This window comes from Ceratotherium simum, chromosome 8 (genome assembly GCF_057802395.1).
Source record: "Ceratotherium simum simum isolate JZ-2026a chromosome 8, ASM5780239v1, whole genome shotgun sequence".
Classification (NCBI taxonomy): domain Eukaryota; kingdom Metazoa; phylum Chordata; class Mammalia; order Perissodactyla; family Rhinocerotidae; genus Ceratotherium; species Ceratotherium simum.
This window is the reverse complement of record NC_141907.1, coordinates 1,274,959-1,292,776: the sequence shown is the minus strand read 5'-3', so window position 1 is coordinate 1,292,776 and position 17,818 is coordinate 1,274,959. Positions and strand designations below refer to the sequence as shown.

The 17,818-nt window shown below is 51.5% G+C and overlaps 1 protein-coding gene across 10 annotated transcripts in view; it reads right to left on the bottom strand.

Annotated features, from left to right (window-relative positions):
* NSD2 (nuclear receptor binding SET domain protein 2) overlaps positions 1-12,845 on the bottom strand; it is an 88,995-nt gene extending 76,150 nt beyond the window's left edge. For 6 of the 10 annotated variants that reach the window (XM_087434796.1, XM_087434803.1, XM_087434801.1 and 3 more), the window contains exon 1: positions 12,708-12,845. The gene's annotated coding sequence lies outside the window, so the exon portion shown is untranslated. Of the gene's footprint in view, positions 1-4,716; positions 4,783-11,890; positions 12,214-12,707 lie in introns of those variants that run through there. The other 4 variants (XM_087434797.1, XM_087434798.1, XM_087434800.1 and 1 more) reach the window with 4 other exon arrangements.
* Between the last annotated feature and the right edge of the window lie 4,973 nt (positions 12,846-17,818).

Genomic DNA, 17,818 nt, shown 5'->3' with positions numbered 1-17,818 from the left:
CACCACAAAAGACATATGAGACCCAAAAAACAAGTGGTCCATCTCAGAAAATAAGGATGTGCAGCTGTGCCTCAGGCCTATGGAGGAGTCCAGTCTGGAGCAGGAAGACAACCAGCTCCAGGAGGAAGGTCACCAAGAGAAAAACACGGAACTGACAGATCAAGCATAACTCACCATCGCAAAAGGCTTTTTATACAGTTCATTTGGAAAACCAGGGCTGAGTTAGTAATAGATGCATGGAAAACTAAGCAAATAGAAAAACAACATAATTATTTCCACTAGGAAAACAAAAAGCCATACAAGAAAGTAAATATCGATCACAGTGTATCGTTTAGCTGAACAATCTAACAATTGATAAATATTCACTTAAACCAAAAATTATTATAAAACTGGTGGATTAAAGATGGCCAAAAATTCTTTGTCACTTCCTCCATCAAGAGATAACGTCTCTTTCTCCACACCCTTGAGTCTGGCCTGGGCCTGTGATTGCTTTCACCAATAAAATATGGCAAAAGCAATGCCAAGCCAGTGCCAGCCTAGCCTTTAAAAGGACGGGTGAGTTTCACTTCCTCCTTCATGGAACCTGCCACCACACTATAAGGAAGCCCAAGCAGCTCATGGGAAGGCACATATTGGGGAGAACTGAGACCCATGTCCAAAACAGCCAATATCAACATGCTACCCACACGAATGAAACAAGCTGACACCACCTAGAGCAAAAACAAGCTAACCCTGGCACACCAAGTCCAAACTGCAAAACTGTAAATAAATAATGTTGTTGTGTTTTCAGCCACTAAGTCCTGGAATAGCTTATAATGTAGGAATAGATAACCAAAACACGACAATATTGGGAAGAAATGGGGAAGGGGAAGTGGGAGGCCAGGGGGGCAAGAAAGCTAAATCCTTATCTCCCACAGATAGAACTTGACACAAAATATAAACCTGAAAGTTCTCAACTCAGCAAAGTAAGCAAGTTATTTTTTTTTAAGTACAGATAGATACCCCAAGAAACAGCTAAAGAGTAAAGCAGTTGCCCTGATGGAACAGGGAAGCAGAGTGAAGCAGAGGACTGTTATCTTTTGTTATGACCCTCACAGAGCAAATCATCTTTAGAGTACCTGGTTCAGTTTGATAAAAGAGAAGATAAATTGGAAATATACCCAAACATTTTGGTTGGTGAGATTATAGTTATAAGTTCCTTTCACTTTTCTGTATCATACAAATTTTTCATAAAATATATGTTCTGATTATAAAATTATTAATAATAATTAAGCTTTCTATTTTGCTTTAATGATGTGTTAAGAAATTGCACACTCTGGGGCCGGCCTGGTGGAGTAGCGGTTAAGTACACGCGCTCTGCTGCAGCGGCCCGGGGTTCGGATCCCAGGTGCGCACCAACGTACCTCTTGTCAAGCCATGCTGTGGCAGCGTCCCATATAAAGTGGAGGAAGATGGGCACGGATGTTAGCCCAAGGCCAGTCTTCCTCAGCAAAAAGAGAAGGATTGGCGACAGATGTTAGCTCAGGGCTGATCTTCCTCACGCAAAAAAAATAAATTGCACACCCTTCAAAATGAGACTTCTATAAACTCTAGGCTGGAACTCACAACTCAGTTTCTGCTACATCATACCCTGCCCATCGTTCCTGTGCTGGGAACTCACAAAGGGAGGGGAGGGGTGAGGTGGGTGTCAGGATCCGGGCAGCTAAAAAGAATCAGCTCTGGGCCGGCCCTGTGGCTTGGTGGTTAAGTGCGCGCGCTGCGATGCTGGTGGCCCGGGTTCGGATCCCGGGTGCGCATCGAGGCACCACTTCTCCGTTCATCCTGAGGCCGAGTCCCACATACAGCAACTAGAAGGATGTGCAGCTACGACACACAACTATCCACTGGGGCTTTGGGGGGAAAAATAAAATAAATAAAATCTTAAAAAAAAAAAAAAAAAAAGAATCAGCTCTGAGATCTCTGGCTGATAGCAGAGAACAAGAGAAGCAGTCGGTGGAGACCAAGGGAAGCAACAATGGCTTCTATGAGACAAGGACAGCCCACAGAGGGCACAGCCAAGAATAGGGGCCAGGCTCAAGGGGCCAGCAGCTCCACTCAAACATCCAGTGTGTGCCCTTCATGCACCAGTTTTATGCTCAGCCACAAGGAGTCACCTTGGTGTCCTCAAGAGGCAAAACGTAAAGTAAGGGCAAGGTCCTATTAAAACACATTTTCATTTCTAATGGGCCATCAAGACACAGATTTCCTCTATCTCAGAAATTTATCAACCTACAAAAATGACCAGGGCTCCTCTCCAAAGGAAGCAGAGAGGGTAATGACCTAAGATTTATCTGTTACTATTTCTTCTGAACCAGTAGATAGCTCTCAATAACACTCCACTGACCCACGGCAGGGGCCTGACACTAGGGTGCTGGTGCCACCCTGTTTCCGCCCTTTACTGACATAATCTGCTAATTCACAGAGATCCCTAAAGCAGCCAAGAGCATACTGGTATCTGAGAAATGTACCCAAGTTTAGCCTCCAAAAGGTAGACACTGGACAAACAAGCACCACTATTATTTTTTTCAAAGAAGTTACAAGGAGTTAAATTTTAAAGAGATAAATACTTGTTTATACAGACTTCAGAACTCAACAGAAAAGAACTCAATAAAATGTTAACATAATACATAATCCCAACTCATCTTCCACAAATAAAGTACACAATTTTCAGATACAGAACAAAAGGGAGAAAAACCTAACACGCAACTTTCTCAGTCTCATTTTGAAAGCTTTTATTTTTGGTAGTGCTGCTTCCACTGAAATATGCTTTTTCTCTCCCACTTGAGGAAGAGTAAGTTGCCTGAAGTCAAACAGCTTCTCCAAGCTCTCACGCGAGTTCACGCCGCCATCTCGGACTCACACGTGAAAGAATTTGAACAGATGAGAAGCAAGGGGCCTCCTCACCCAGACACCAAACAGGGCTCAAGCAACATCCAGGTCACACGCAGACCAAAACCTGAGGGCTTCTAGGTCGGCCACCTTCCTTCCTCGCCACCCTCAAGTCTGAAGTGTGCTGCCTACACTCTGATCTGGCAGTAATGGCATTCAGTGCTGATACAACAGGCAATCATCCATTCAGCTCACATACACTGAGCACTTGCTGATGCAACACAGTTCTAGGGATACAGAAGTGAACGAGAGACGAGTGCCCTGCCTTCATGGAGCTTTCATTCAAGCAGGAAGGGCAGGTGGGGGACAATAAACAAGGTGATGACTGCTGTGGAAAATAATCAGCCAGAGGGGATCAGGAGAGCAGAGAAGGTACAATTTCAAATGCGGGGGATCAACATGGGCTTCACTGAGAAACTGATATTTGAGCAGAGTGAATAAAATTCTTAAAAATTCCTTAATAAGCTTTTCCTTGTTTCTGAACCTTGAAACCAAAGTAAATGTAAATTCTTACAAAAAGAATATTTTGTCTGGACAGTGAATAGCACTTCCATCCATCTGGTTTTGTCCAACAAAAACTTAGGGGCCATCACTGCACCTCTCCCTGCAACATCTCTCATATTCCAAACAACAGACCTTTTCAGTTTTATTCCAGAACCCTTCCCGGCTAAGCCTACCTACTTCCCTCCACACCCACAATCTCAATGCTGGCCCACTACCATCATCTTTCAGCAGGACTACCACCACGGTCTCCTAACTGGCTTATCAATGAGCAAACTCACAGGGAGTCGTTCTCAGCATCGAGGGCATCAGAATCACATGACAGGCTTGTTAGAACACAGATTGGTGGGCCCCACTCCAGAGCTTATGACTCAGTAGGTTGAGGGTGAGCCTGATAATCTGCATTTCTAACAAGTTCCCAGGTGATTGATGCTGCCAGTCTGGGGACCAGACTTGAGAACCACTGAACTAAGTTATGGTATAGTAACAAGCCCAAAAGGTTACTTGGCTCAACCCAAAGGTTTCTTTCTTGCTCATAGTACATATCTGTGTGTTTCCACAATTAGAGACAGAGAAAAGGAATGTGATAAAGTACACATCTCTTAGAGCTTCAAGTCAGAAGCGACATGTCAGTTTTCACTGTCCAAAGCAAATCGCGTGGCCAAACCAAATTTCAAGGGAGCAGGGCTATTCAATCCTACAGAGCACCCAAAGCAGGGACAACTGGAAAGACTCTAACCAGAACAGGCAGTAATCACAGATTGGTCTCCTATACCCACTCTTCACTCTTCCCTAATCCTCCCATCACCAACTCCACAGAGCACTCTCAGAAATGCACTTTCCAAAGAAAATAGATTCATGTTACACCCACTCCCCTTGCTTAAAACCCTTCAAGGGCCTCACATTGCTCTTAGGATGAAAATCCTTAATACAGCCTAAAAGAACCTGCCCCCGCCGCCATCTCTGCAGCCTTGTTTTGCACACAGTTCCCCTCACCCTCTGCTCCAGCCACACCAGCCTTCTTTCCACTCCTATCAGGGGTCTTTGCACAGGCTGTTCCCTCATCTGGAATACTCACACTCACCCTCTACCAAACACTCTTCTGCTCTCTGCTCCAGCGTCAATCCCATCAGGAACTCTTTCCTGACACTCAATCCCCAGTTAGGTATAACCTCCCTATAGATGCTACTAAATGCGCTGATCTTTCCTTCAAGACATTCTTTCTTCTTGTTATGGAAAACTCTGAATATAGACAAAGGTAGACAGAATAGGTAGAGCTCCACGTACCCATGCCACCATCAGCCTAGGGCAGTCCTGATCCAGCCGCACACTCACTGCTCCTTCTTCATAGAACTGTGAAGCAAATCCCAGATAGTGGATCACTTCATTGGTAAATATCTGTATGCATCTCTAAAAAGTACAAATTCTTTTCTCTTTTTTTTTTTTGGTGAGGAAGATTAGCTCTGAGCTAACATCTGTTGCCAATCCTCTTTTTGCTGAGGAAGATCGGTCCTGGGCTGACATCCGTGCCCATCTTCCTCTACTTTATAGGGGACGCTGCCACAGCATGGCTTGATAAGCAGTGCGTCTGTCCGTGCCCGGGATCTGAACCTGCAAACCCCGGGCCACCAAAGCAGAGCATGCGCACTTAACCACTACACCACTGGGCCGGCCCCCAAATTCTTTTCTTAAACACAAAAAAACCACTATGGCAGCTAAAAAAATAATAAAAATTCCTTGATAACAAATCTAATCAGTGTTTCAATTTCTAATTGTCTCAAATATTGTAAGTGGTGTTTAGTCGTGTCCTTTAACTAAGTGGCCTGTCTTGGATGCAAATAAGCCCTACGCAGTGCAATTAGTCGATGTGCCTCCAATCTCTTATTAGCTACAGCCCCTTCCTTTTTTTTTTTTCTCCATGAGGAAGGTCAGCCCTGAGCTAACATCCATGCCGATCCTCCTCTTTTTGCTGAGGAAGACCGACCCTGAGCTAACATCTATTTCCAATCCTCCTCCTTTTTTTTTTTTTTTTCCCTTTTTCTCCCCAAAGCCCCAGTAGATAGTTGTATGTCAGAGTTGCATATCCTTCTAGTTGCTGTATGTGGGATGCCGCCTCAGCATGGCTGGACAAGCAGTGCGTCAGTGCACGCCCGGGATCCGAACCTGGGCCGCCAGTAGCAGAGCGCGCACATTTAACCACTAAGCCACAGGGCCGGCCCCAGCTACAGCCCCTTCTTTTTTTTTTCCCCTTATTGAAGAGACTAGATTACTGGTCTTGTAGATTCCCACATTCTGAGTTCCACCAATGGCGATCCTACAGTCTGCAGTGTAGTTTAATGTGTTCCCTTCCCCCGTATATTTCCTGTAAATTGGTTGTTGGACATAGAAGCTTGATCAGATTCAGGTTCAATTATTTGGCAACAGTATTTCACAGGTTTTTCAAAGACGTGATCTTTTGTCCAGCGTCTCTGCCCTGTTTCATCACGCTCATAGGTCTGGAAACTCCATGGGAACAAGGACATAGGTTTTGGCTCATCACTGGCACACAGCTGATACTCAATGAATGAAGAAATGTTGGACAGAAGTACACTGCCATTCTGACTTACAAAAATATAATGGCCCACCCTCCTATTCACATATAGATCGTCTTATGTTAAAATGTCGCTTGAGAGGCAGAACAGTAAGATCCCACAGTACAGAAGCAGAGGTCAGGCCCTGCAGGAGTTCTAATCACTTACAGCCTTGTGACTTTGGGTCATTACTTAACATCTTTGGGATTCAGTTTCCTGCTGTGAGGAGTCAATGAGATGAGGCAAAGATTTACTGCTCAAAGCCTCATAGGGAGAAGCTTCTACACAGACAGCACCAACTTCAAATCTTTTGGGGGAAGCAACACAGAAGCCTCTTATTTTAATATATATTTTAATTCAAAAAATATAGGAATTCACATTTTTATGAAATAAAAATCTTTAAGAAAACAAAAGAAGGTGCCAGCCCCGTGGCTTAGCGGTTAAGTGCGCACACGCCGCTGCTGGCGGCCCGGGTTCGGATCCCAGGCACGCACCGACGCGCCGCTTCTATGGCCATGCTGAGGCCGCGTCCCACGTACAGCGACTGGAAGGATGTGCAGCTGTGGCATACAACTATCTACTGGGGCTTTGGGGGAAAAAATAAATAAATAAAATTATAAAAGAAAACAAAAGAAGACCCAACAGCTTTTTCAACTTGTTTACTGAATATCTTTGGGCACCGCCCGAAGCCTAGAAGACAAGTCAGAGGGAACTCACCTTGAAAGACTCACAACCTGGAAAAGAGGGAGGGGAACGAGCTCACACAATAAGTGCCATCATGACAGGGCCTGGCACCCTCAAAGAAATAACAAACTTGGGAGCAGAGAAAAAACAAATGCCAAAAATCTAGTGCCATGAGTGCAGGGCTGGCAACACTGGTGGAGACAGAGACAAAGGCTGTGCCACTAGAGGAGCACAGGAACGCCAAATGGGTCAACTTAGGGAGAAGCAACAGCATGTGCAAGACCCGTGGGATAGAGCATGGCTCATCACCAGAGCTGCAGCAGCATGATAATGAGATCTCAGAGCAGCCACAAAGGACTGGCCAGCAAAGATGCTAGAAACACACGCAGGGATCACACGCCACGCTCAAGATCTAGGGCTTCCTCTTCTGGGTGAACAGTAAAGCACCAGGGACACACATTTTCGGCTGGTAGGCGAGATCAGAGCTTCTTTTTTGGAAGGAACAGAAGCTAGGCCCGCCTTCCCTTTCACCAGTTCACAGTAAGATAAAAATGGTGCCCCATCCGTCCAATCTTTCAAATTGTGAATACAAGAATCACCTGGGCCCACTCTCTCCTCTTATTCCAAGCCCCATGCTGTGTCCCAGTTCATCAATGCTGCTTTGGCCCCCTCTCTTGCATCTGTCCACTCTTCCTACCCCCACCTCCTCTGCCTTGGGAAGGCCATGATTCTCTAGCACTGGTCTACGAGCCTCCTTTCTGACCTCTGTCACCTGCCCACGGCCCTCCATCTTTCCAATCTCACACCAGGGCAAGCATGCTCATGCCACTCCCCTTCATCTAAAACCACTTCTGAGGGGCCGACCCCGTGGCGTAGCGGTTAAGTGCGCGCACTCCACTGCTGGCGGCCCAGGTTTGGATCCCGGACTCGCACCAACACACCACTTGTCAGGCCATGCTGTGGTGGCCTCTCATATAAAGTAGAGGAAGATGGGCACAGATGTTAGCCCAGGGCCAGTCTTCCTCAGCAAAAAGAGGATGACTGGCATGGATGTTAGCTCAGGGCTGATCTTCCTCATTAAAAAAAAAAAAAAAAACACTTCTGAGACATATTATACGCTTGACATCATACAAGGGGCTGAGGGTCCATTCATTCAAAGTCATTGAACGACTGACAGTCACTCAGGCACCGTCTAGGCACTGGGGGTATGAAAGTAAACAAAGCCAAAAGGAGAAAAATCCTTGCCCTTACAGACATCTCAATGTAGTCAGGAACACAGAAAAATAAGTAAAACACACAGAACGTCTGAGGATAAGCACTAGGAGAAAAAGCTAAGGCAGATGGGGAGAGCCAGATGGGCAACTGAGTATTTTAAAGATTTTATTTATTTTATTTTTTTCCCCCCAAAGCTCCAGCAGATAGTTGTATGTCATAGCTGCACATCCTTCTAGTTGCGGCATGTGGGACTCGGCCTCAGGATGGACGGAGAAGTGGTGCCTCGATGCGCACCCGGGATCCGAACCCGGGCCGCCAGCATTGCAGCGCGCGCACTTAACCACCAAGCCACAGGGCCGGCCCTGAGTATTTTAAAGCAGTGGTCAGGGAAGGTGCCTGAGAAGAGGAAGCTTGAGCAAAGACTTAAAGGCAGACAAGGAGCAAGTCATGGAGATGTCCAGGGAAGAGCATTTCAGTCAAGTGCAACAGCCTGAGGCCAAGCACGGCTGTAGTGCTTGAGGCAGGCCAGAGGCCAGGATAGCTGGAGCAGAGTGAGAATGGAGAGTAGGCAAAGGGGGCTGAAGCACAAAGTGCTCAAGACACACCTACAGGAGCCTCCCAAAATAGACAGGGAATCAAGGGTGGCTTTCTAGGAGTGAGGTCCAAGCTGAGAGCTGAATGAGAGGGAACTAATAGGAAAAGCCGGCTGTGCCCACAGATGCACTGGGGTGTGTGCAGTGTGTATATGGAAGTGGAGTGGAGAGGAGGGGCAAAAGCTGACCATGCAAAGGCCCAAGGGAAAAGCATGGAAGCAAGAGATGGGCTGAAGAGAACAGGTGAGAGCAAAATAAGAAGTGCAGTGAGAGGCAGAAAGCCCAGTGAAAGACTGGTCTTAAACCCCAAAGCACAATAGAGATCCTTGAAGAGTGGGGCCTCACATAATCACATGTGCATTTTAGAAAGACCAGGCACGGTACAGAGAGCTAACTGAGGGTACTGAAACTGGAGTCAGAAACACACTTTCTGATCTGTCAGCCTCCGTAACACAGCAGCAAAAACACATAAACTTAATTCATATCATCAACTCTTTCAATGACAACCCAAACAACTTAAGAATGGAGGTCCCAACTCCTTCCAGTAAGATAAAACATTGCTTCTCTACACACCCCTAAGGAAGTCTGATTACTGGGGTTTTTGAGCTGTAGGCCAGCATTCAGTTCAACTAACACTTTGCAATTTCCATCCTCGTATATTTTGTTGAAATATACCATTAAGTATTACAGAAATTAAGACGCTTTGAAAACTCATCTTTGGCCACTTGCTTTTTGGAATGCAGGCTCAAGAACAAAACTAATTTGAGGTCTGTCTGGATTTTTTTAACTAGCAAACCAAATTTCATCAAATCAATCGACTCCTTCAAAAGCTATATTGCAACCAATAGACAAATGTAAAATGCTGATGAGTCCTTGGGGTAACCAATGTAAGTCTTTTTCTCATCAAAGGGCTTACTGTAAATAACCATCCCTGAAAAAGAAATTAACGAATCATATAAAGACAGTTTGTAATGTAGGAGCCTAATCGTCTAGAACTTCCATGTCACCTCTTGCTTTTGTATTTTGTATACTTTATATTTTTTTATCTTGCCCAGTGATACAGAGAAGTACAGTAGAAACATCACTGCTTGCTTCATCTTTGTGGTAGGTACAGATCTGTTCTATTATCTATTGTACTTATATGCTTGCCATGTTTCATGATTAATTTTTATTTAACATTTGATGGGCCGGCCCCATGGCTTAGCGGTTAAGTGTGCGTGCTCCGCTGCTGGCGGCCCGGGGTTCGGATCCCGGGTGCACACCGACGCACCGCTTCTCCGGCCATGCTGAGGCCGCGTCCCACGTACAGCAACTAGAAGGATGTGCAGCTATGACATACAACTATCTACTGTGGCTTTGGGGGAAAAATAAATAAATAAATTATAAAAAAAAATTTTTTATTTAATATTTGAGTTAGCTACGATGAGAAAAGGAAAAGAAAAGAAACAGCTCTGCCTGGCAAACACAGTCTTCGCTCCCCAGTTAATGCAGAGTGACCTTAGGCCAGCCCGTTACTTTCCATACTCGGTTTCTTCCAGAGGGTCCCTTTCTGCTCCAACACGACTTAAAAAAGAGAGAGGCAAACAGGCCAGATGCTGGCATTAAAATGGGTTGTTTGTTTTCCTAAGTCATATGCCCATTTATTTAGCATCTACTGAGTACCTGCCATGAGGAGGCACCAGCAAAGGCCAGGCTGCCCAAGGCTATGAGAGTCCTACCTCCGAGAGCTCATCCAACAGGGGAGAAAGGTCACACATGGCCATTAAAATGCTGGGCACTCTGCTCAAAAGGGGAAGACAAACAGGGGGCCACACCTAACAAAAGTCCATGCAAAGGCCTACAGGCAGGACAGGGCACCACATATTTGGGCAACAAAGATACATTTACCGCAGTCCGGCAAAAGAGAAGAGTGAGGTTCAGGAGACTAAGATGCTTATTCAAAACTGCATACATTCTATAGCCAAGCAGTCCACCAAAAAAAGAAAAACCCTGCATACCAGAATATGTGAGGATAAAGCCTTATATCTTCAGTTCCTGTTGATTAATTAAAGCCTTTACTTAGGTTATTTGTCCAGATTAAAAGTGCATGGCAAAATAAATTTGGATTATGAACTTCAGCATCATCTTACCACATCCTTTTATACGTGCCTGGTGACAAGAATCCTCTATCTTCTATAGCACACGTTTTATTACAGTGTTTTCTATCCTCTCATCAGCACTTCTTAGTAAGTCCAATCCCACCTACTTTTACATGTCTTACACTGAAGCATCAAACCATAAAAAAGGAAGTAACTAATTAGTTTACATTCTGCCATATGAGTAAATCTTTTAAAGTTGGACTACTTGTAGGAGGAGAGAACATCCAAACAGGTGGAAGGCTCGACCCACTCTTCCTTGACTAAGCCACAGGGTCTCTAATTCCTGACTTCTAATTTCTGCAGTTCTGATTTACTCTTCATTTGATACCTCACATTTAAACAGGTATTGTTTTAACAACCCTGTACAAATTCGTTGCACAAAAACCATAAGCCTAGTTGCCACACCTGGTAGCGTGTTTCCCTAATTCTTTTGCTCTGTATGTCTCCACAAATTTCAATTTATGTTTACACACTATATATGAATATATCACATATGTGCACATACCAGAACAAATTGCCCATCATTCTTTAAAATTCATAAAGTCACTTATCTGATACTGTTAAAGTGGAATGTTCACCTCTGGAATCAGAGCCCAACCTAACTGATAGTAATGCACTCAGGAGGGGAGGATTTTTGGACTGAATAGATCAGAGTTCTTCACAAAAGCTTACACAAACTCAACCCTGCAGTAAGCCCTCACTTTATCAACCATCAGCCCCAAACTGAAGGCTGCTGGGTGTCTGAGAAAATGGAAGAAAAGAAAAGGAAATGACTCAAAGTAATCGTGCTTAAGGCATGAGTCCTCTCCACTTCCAGTAGGCAGTTTAGATTTGAACCATGGCCGGCTGTAGGGTATAGGAGCACACATGAAGTACACAGGGAAACGGCTGTGCTCACAGGACGAGTTTCCTTCGTGTTATTGCTGGGAGTTGTGCTTTTTTAATATAGTGGCTCTCATCACATTTAAATATGTAACTAGCACATTTAAAACATTTGGGAAAATAAAAGAGTTCAAGTCTTTTAACTTGATAAATGGGATGGCTTCTAACTTATTTTCCATCTTGACCATCTTAAGACATACATAAAATAGAGTCAAGATAATCGCTGCGAGGTAGCAACGTGAGGTATTTAACTCGTTTCGTGATTAAGGAACACACATCTGGGTGTCTAACTCATCTAACAGTCAAAGCCTGGAAAGTCTGAGCGTGGGTCGTCAGCACCGAAGAACTTCCCTAGCCCAGCGCTGCGTTCACGCCTCACCCGACCGGTCTTCTCTTCACAGGTTCCGTTCACACGCACACGCCGGAGCCCTCATCTGCCTAAAAACGAACGTCGGAAGGTCGACTGGGATACTAAGTTTCAACTTGAACGTCAAACCTGTGACTAGTCCCATCCTGGGCACAGAAGGAGCAGAGGCTAACGCTGCAACGAGTCCACGTTCTTTCTGCCCAAACTCAAGAGCAGCTCTTGTTAAACGCCGAGATTCCGAACCGCCCTTCTGCGAGCGGCAGAGCCGGCCGTGCGGCCGGGACGCATTTCTGCGCGGCGGAGAGGACGGCTCCCCGCTGCCCCGAGGCCGGGGGCCGCGCGCGCCGGCGGCCGGGCGGGGTCCCCGCGACCCCTCCACCTGCCAAGGCCCGGCCGGCTCCGGGCGCCCGCGCTGACCAACGGCCGGCGTCCGCTCCGCGAGTGTCACCCGGGGACCCTCTGCAGACAAAAAGCGCCTCCCCCGGCCGGCCCGCCCCTCCCACCGCCGGCCCCGGCCCGCGCCTCACAAAGGCCGGCCCGGCCCGCCCGGCGCCGCCGCCGCGAACAAAGGCCGCCCGGCCCGCAGGCCGGCACAGGTGCAGCCGCCGGCGGCCGGGCCCAACATGGCCGCGCCCGCCGCCCGCCCGGCCCCGTTAGCCGCGGCCGCCCCCCGCCCGCCGGCCCCGCCGGCCTCCCCAGTCCTCCAGCGCCTCGGCGCCTCGGTCCCTCAGCCCCTCGGTCTCTCAGCGCCTCGGTCTCTCAGCCCCTCGGTCCCTCAGCCCCTCAGGCCCGCGGCGGCCGCGGCGGTTGGGCCGGCGGCTCAAGTGACCTGTTGTGCGTCGCATCCTCCGGCGGCAGCTCTCCGGGCGCGGCGGCTCCGGCGGCGGCGGCGGCGGCCCGGGGAGCGGGCCGGGGCCGCGGGGGAGGGAGGGCCGAGGGAGGGGAGGGGGCGGCGGCGGCGGCGGGCGCAGCGCGGCCAGGCCGAGGCTCTCCGCGCGCGGCGCCGACCCCGCCCCGCGCCTCCCGCCCGCCGCCGCCGCCGCCGGGCCGCCGCCGCCTCGCAGAAGCCGCGGGAAAGTGCGCGCCGCTGATTGGCTGCCGCGCTCGCGGGCTGCGGCCGGGCTTTTCAAATCCGCGCCGGGCGGGGGCGGCGGCCGGGCCGGGGCCGGGCGGGGGGCGCGGGGCGGCGGTCGGGCGGGGGCCGCGAGGCGCGGGGCGGGGGGCGCGGGGCGGGGGCCGAGGCCGCGGGACCCCGCGAGCCGCCTCAGACCAGCGCCGAGCGCGCGGCCCGCTCCCGCTACTCGGCCGGGCGCGCGCCAGGCGGCGGCTAAACCGAAAGCCGGGAGCCCGGAGTCCGGAGCGAGCGGGCGCGTGGTGACGTCACGACCGCGCGCCCAATCGCTGCCCGCGAGCCCGGGGCGCGCGCGGCCCTGGAGCGGGGACGTCGGGCTCGCGCCGCCGCTTTTTCCCCGCCGCCCCGCTTTTCCAGGCGCCGCGCGCGGGAGCCGTCAGTGGCCGGTGCGGGTGGTGCTGCAGGATCAGCCCACGCTGGTCGCAGGCCCGGCGCCCAGGGAGTCATCCATGCCCCTGCCTCGGAGGCAGGAAGAAGGCGCCCGGGGCAGGAAGCGCGGTGGCGCGGGGCATGGTCGTGCCGCCCCTGTCGGGGAAGGCGGAGGTCAAATTCCACCTGCCCCCGCGTGCAGAAACCCAGCTGGAATTACAGGGGAGCGCTGTGGAGGGGGCCTCGGGGACCGCAGAGAAGGGTGTAGAGGCCCCCCCATGCCTGCGCTCCTGGAACCTGTGTTAGACTTGGCATAGGTGGTCACGACTACAGGAAGCGGGGAAAACAGGCTCGAGATAGGACTGGCTGGCACGGTGGTGTTGGGTCTTCCTGCAGAATATCTGCTGGGCATGAATTCAGCCGTTCCCTCACCTCCCAGGCTCGGGTCTGGACTGGAGCTGAGTGCAGTAGGAGATCCGTGGTCAGAGGCAGAACTCATAGTTCCTGAAACCGCTTGCGGGGGGGGTGCCATTCCAGTGGGGCAGAGGGGCTGGGCAGGAGTACCAGCTTGTGGTCAGAGTCCAGCTTTGGGAAGGTCACTGTGGCGGTAGTGAGGACAGTGGGCTAGTGGCGGGGAAGTGCGCCACTCGGATGCCCTTTCAAGAAAGATCTTCCTGCCCAGCCTCTGGCTGCCAGCTCCTACAGACTCTGCCTCAGCTGCAGGGAGCCACCTCACCACCAATCTCACCCTTCCCTGGGGCAGCCAGATCCACGACTGAGGGGAGGGAGTACCAAGGCCTGGTCAATTCTGCCAGTGCTGGACTATGGTAGGCAGCACTCTAGAGAAGTTGGCACTTCAGACTCCCCACCTCAACCAGCTGCAAGGTTCAGTTGCTTCCCATCAGATCGGGGACTGGCCTAGGGCATGCCAGGGCCTGGATAGGGGCCCCCCCCAGTGTCCCAGCTGAAAGGGATTACGGAATTGTTGACCCTTCCATCCAAGAACTATATGGTGAGGTCCTGCTGCATGCTGCACCTTTGGATCCTGAGCGACCAGAAGAGACACCCTTTCCCCAGCAGTCACTGCCAGGACACACCTTAGGCCACTGGGGGCCCCTGGAAGGTGTGGGTGGTGGCCCATTCATATTTGCATTTTGCCATATCTCTCTGGCTGTGGGAAGGAAATAGGTGCCCTCTCCGGGCCCTGGATCCTTTTGGGGCACAAGCCTGAAAACTGCCTGCCTCCCCAGCACCTTTTAAATCTCTGCAGTACAAGACAAATGCTACCATATTGCATTTGATTTCACAGATTTGGAATTAAGCCTCTCTTCTGAAAAAAATCTGCATTGAGAATACTGCAATCAACTTGTAAATTTATTCAAAACATGCAAGTGTGTGTTTGGATTTTCTTGAAAAAAGTTATTTGGGGCTGGCTGGTCTTTTCTCACCCAGTGCAGGCCTCCCTGGGCCCAGCCTGGCTGTCTCATGGAGGTCCTGAGCCCTTTTCAGCGAGTCTGGCCAGCTGGACATCCCCCAGCCCTGCACACAGCAGGGGCCTCGCCTCGTGGAGAGCATATTTCTGATGATCCAGTCTCCCTCCGTCAGTGGAAGAAGAAAGAGGCTCCACAGGACTGCAGGTAGCCCATGACAGGTAGGCCCTCATGGGCGTGCACACGCCCCTTACAGGCGCTCACACATGAGGCCCCTGCAGGTGGGCAGTTGTTCCTGGGGCAGCTATTTCGGCGCACACACAGCTGGGAAGTTCTGAGAGCCTAGGTGGTTTCCCCAGCACTATACGCTGAGAGAACAGGTGTTCTTGGAGAGCAGGCCTCAGGCAGGCAGGTGAGAGCCATGAGAGGCGAAGCCCCAAGCCTGGTGGGCCCAGAGCGGTGGGGGGCAGTCAAGTGATGGCAGCAGCTGGGGCCAAACCTTGTTTTGGTCTGACTCTTGTCACTTCTCTGAATGAAAACTCTGTACTCAGAGTGGGGTGACTGCAGATGACAGAGGGGCTGGGAATCCAGACTTGACATAAAGTAGTGACCACAGACAAGAGGCTTTTCAGAGGGTGAGGGCTGCCTTGCTCTGGCCTGTTGGGGTTCAGCTGTCCTCTATTTCAGCTCCCACCTGCTACCCACCCCCCAAGAGCCTCTCAGGCCAAGGCTGAGCTGGGCAAGGCATATAGGATCAGGGTACCCCAGGCCTGCCTGCTGGCTCTGGGACCAGCCCTGCAGCCATGGGACACGGGGTCAGGGGGTGCTGGGAGTCCCCTGGCAGCAAGGTCTGCAACCGTGCCACATCTGGCTACCCGCCATCCATTAACCGCCCACTCTGGGTATACAGCTCTAGGAGGTACAGTCTCCTCTCCCCTCGACCTTCTCTGTGTGGCTCTGGCTGAAGCCTGCTCTGCCTCCCTGCTCCTCATCACCACGGGTCCTGCAGCTCATGGCCTGGACCTCTCTGTAAGAGCTGCTGCCAAAGGCAAGGCCCAGGCCCCTTAGCCAAAGGAGCCCCTGAGCCCTGGCTTGGCCTCCCAATCCCCCGCCAGGGTCAGGGTCCCCCAGGGGCCAGGCTCAATGCCGTTTCCATGGGGATGCCTGAACTCTGACCCCAGCCTTTCTCCATCCCTGGCCAAATAAAGAAGGCTTCCAAGTGGAAACAAGTGGTCTCAAGCCACCCCTCCTCCCGTGCCCCAGGTGGCCCCTGCCTCCAAGAAGGGGTGGGAAGGGAGGTCCCCTCCTAAGCCCAGGGCAGGCCCAGAGCCCAGGCAGAGCAGTGGTGAGGGCCTCCCATGCCCAGACCTTCCCAGTAGCCCCTTCCCAGCCCTGACCTCTCTGCTCTCCAGGCTTGAAACTTGCCTTTCCCAAGACCCAGCTCTGCCTCAGCTCCTGCCCAGCCCAAGGACCACTTCAGTCCACTGGGACAGCCCCCAGGAGCCAGCGGGCAGTACTGCAAGGCCCCTTGGGGTCACGTGAGCCAACCCTCCGTTGAGCAGGGTTCCCTGTCAGGCAGGGAGATGGACCTGGAGACTGAAACCCTGCTGAGAAGAGTACCCTGCCCCACTCCTGGCTGAGAGACCTGAGCAGGAGGCCTCCCACCTTCTCTGCCCACCCCTATCTCCATCCACCTCGGGGCTGACCTACAGGGAGCCCCCGAGACACCTGAGGTGCCTGTTGTCAGAGTCTCAGTGGTCACCTCCAGGAGCAAACCACAGCCCAGGACCAGGGTCCAGTCCTGGGGGCAACTGCAGACCCATCTTATGGACCAAAGGCTGCTGCCTGGAGATTCCACCTGAGCCAGCCTAGGACTCACCGCCCCACCCCTCCCCAGATTCCACTTCCTAAATCCTCATCTAATCCAGTCTTTCCTCTCCTGCTTGCCACTCTGCCTCACCGCTGCCAGGGCCTTAGTTCAAGTTCCTACTTGGAAATAAGAGGCAGCTTTCTCCTTGCTGGTTCCCCACCCCACTTTCTCCCCCTCCAGTCCATCTCTGCCCCAGCCAGCAGAATTTTTCTAAACCACAAAATTGACATGTCACCCACCTGCTTAAAATCCTGCTATGGCTCCCCAGTGCCCCTCACACAAAGCCCACTCCTCAGCCAGCCTCGTGTCAGACTCGCAGGAATGGGGAGGATGTCAAGCTCTGCCTCTCCAGCCCAGCCCTCTCCCCAGAGCTCCCAGTCTGTGAAGCTGACTCCCCAGTGGACATCACCCCTTGGACAGCCACAGGCACCCACCCTGGGCAGATATGAACTGAACTTCTCCCCTCCCCTCCCCTCCCATGCCAGGTCTTAGTTGGAATACTACTTTCTCCAGAAGCTTCCTCCGAAGGCTCTTGGGGAGAATCTTTCCTGGCCTCTTCTAGCTTCCGGTGGCCGGCAGTCTTGGTGTTCTCTGCTTGTGTCAGCGTCACTGCACTCCCAGGCTCCATCTTCACGTGGCCTTTTCCCATGTGTCCACCTGTCTCTGTTTTCTCTTAGAAGGACACCAGTCGTTGGATTAGGGCTACCTAAGGACCTTATCTTAACTCCATTACGTCTGCAAAGACCCTGTTTCCAAATAAGGTCGCACTCAGACACGGGAGTTAGGACTTGAACATGTCTTTTGGGGGACTCCATTCAACCCACAACTCCTCTGTACAACCCGCAGGAAGGAATGGCTGCGTCGGGTCAGAGCCCGCCTCCCCTGAGGGCGCGTGCTCGCACCTGCCCGGCTGCCCTCCCTCCAGAACGTACTGGGGCAGGCCCGCTCGCACGTCCTGGTGGAGGCATGAGGAGGTCCGGCCTGGCCGCTGGGGCGTCAGTTAGGGACCTGCCCCGCCGGCAGCCAGTCTCCCGCCGCCCGGCCCCGCCCCGCCCCGCCCCGCCCAGGCCCGCCCGCCTCATTGGCCAGGCGCTGCAAGGCCCCGCCCACTGTCCGCGGCTCTCCTTCCTGCCCCGGAC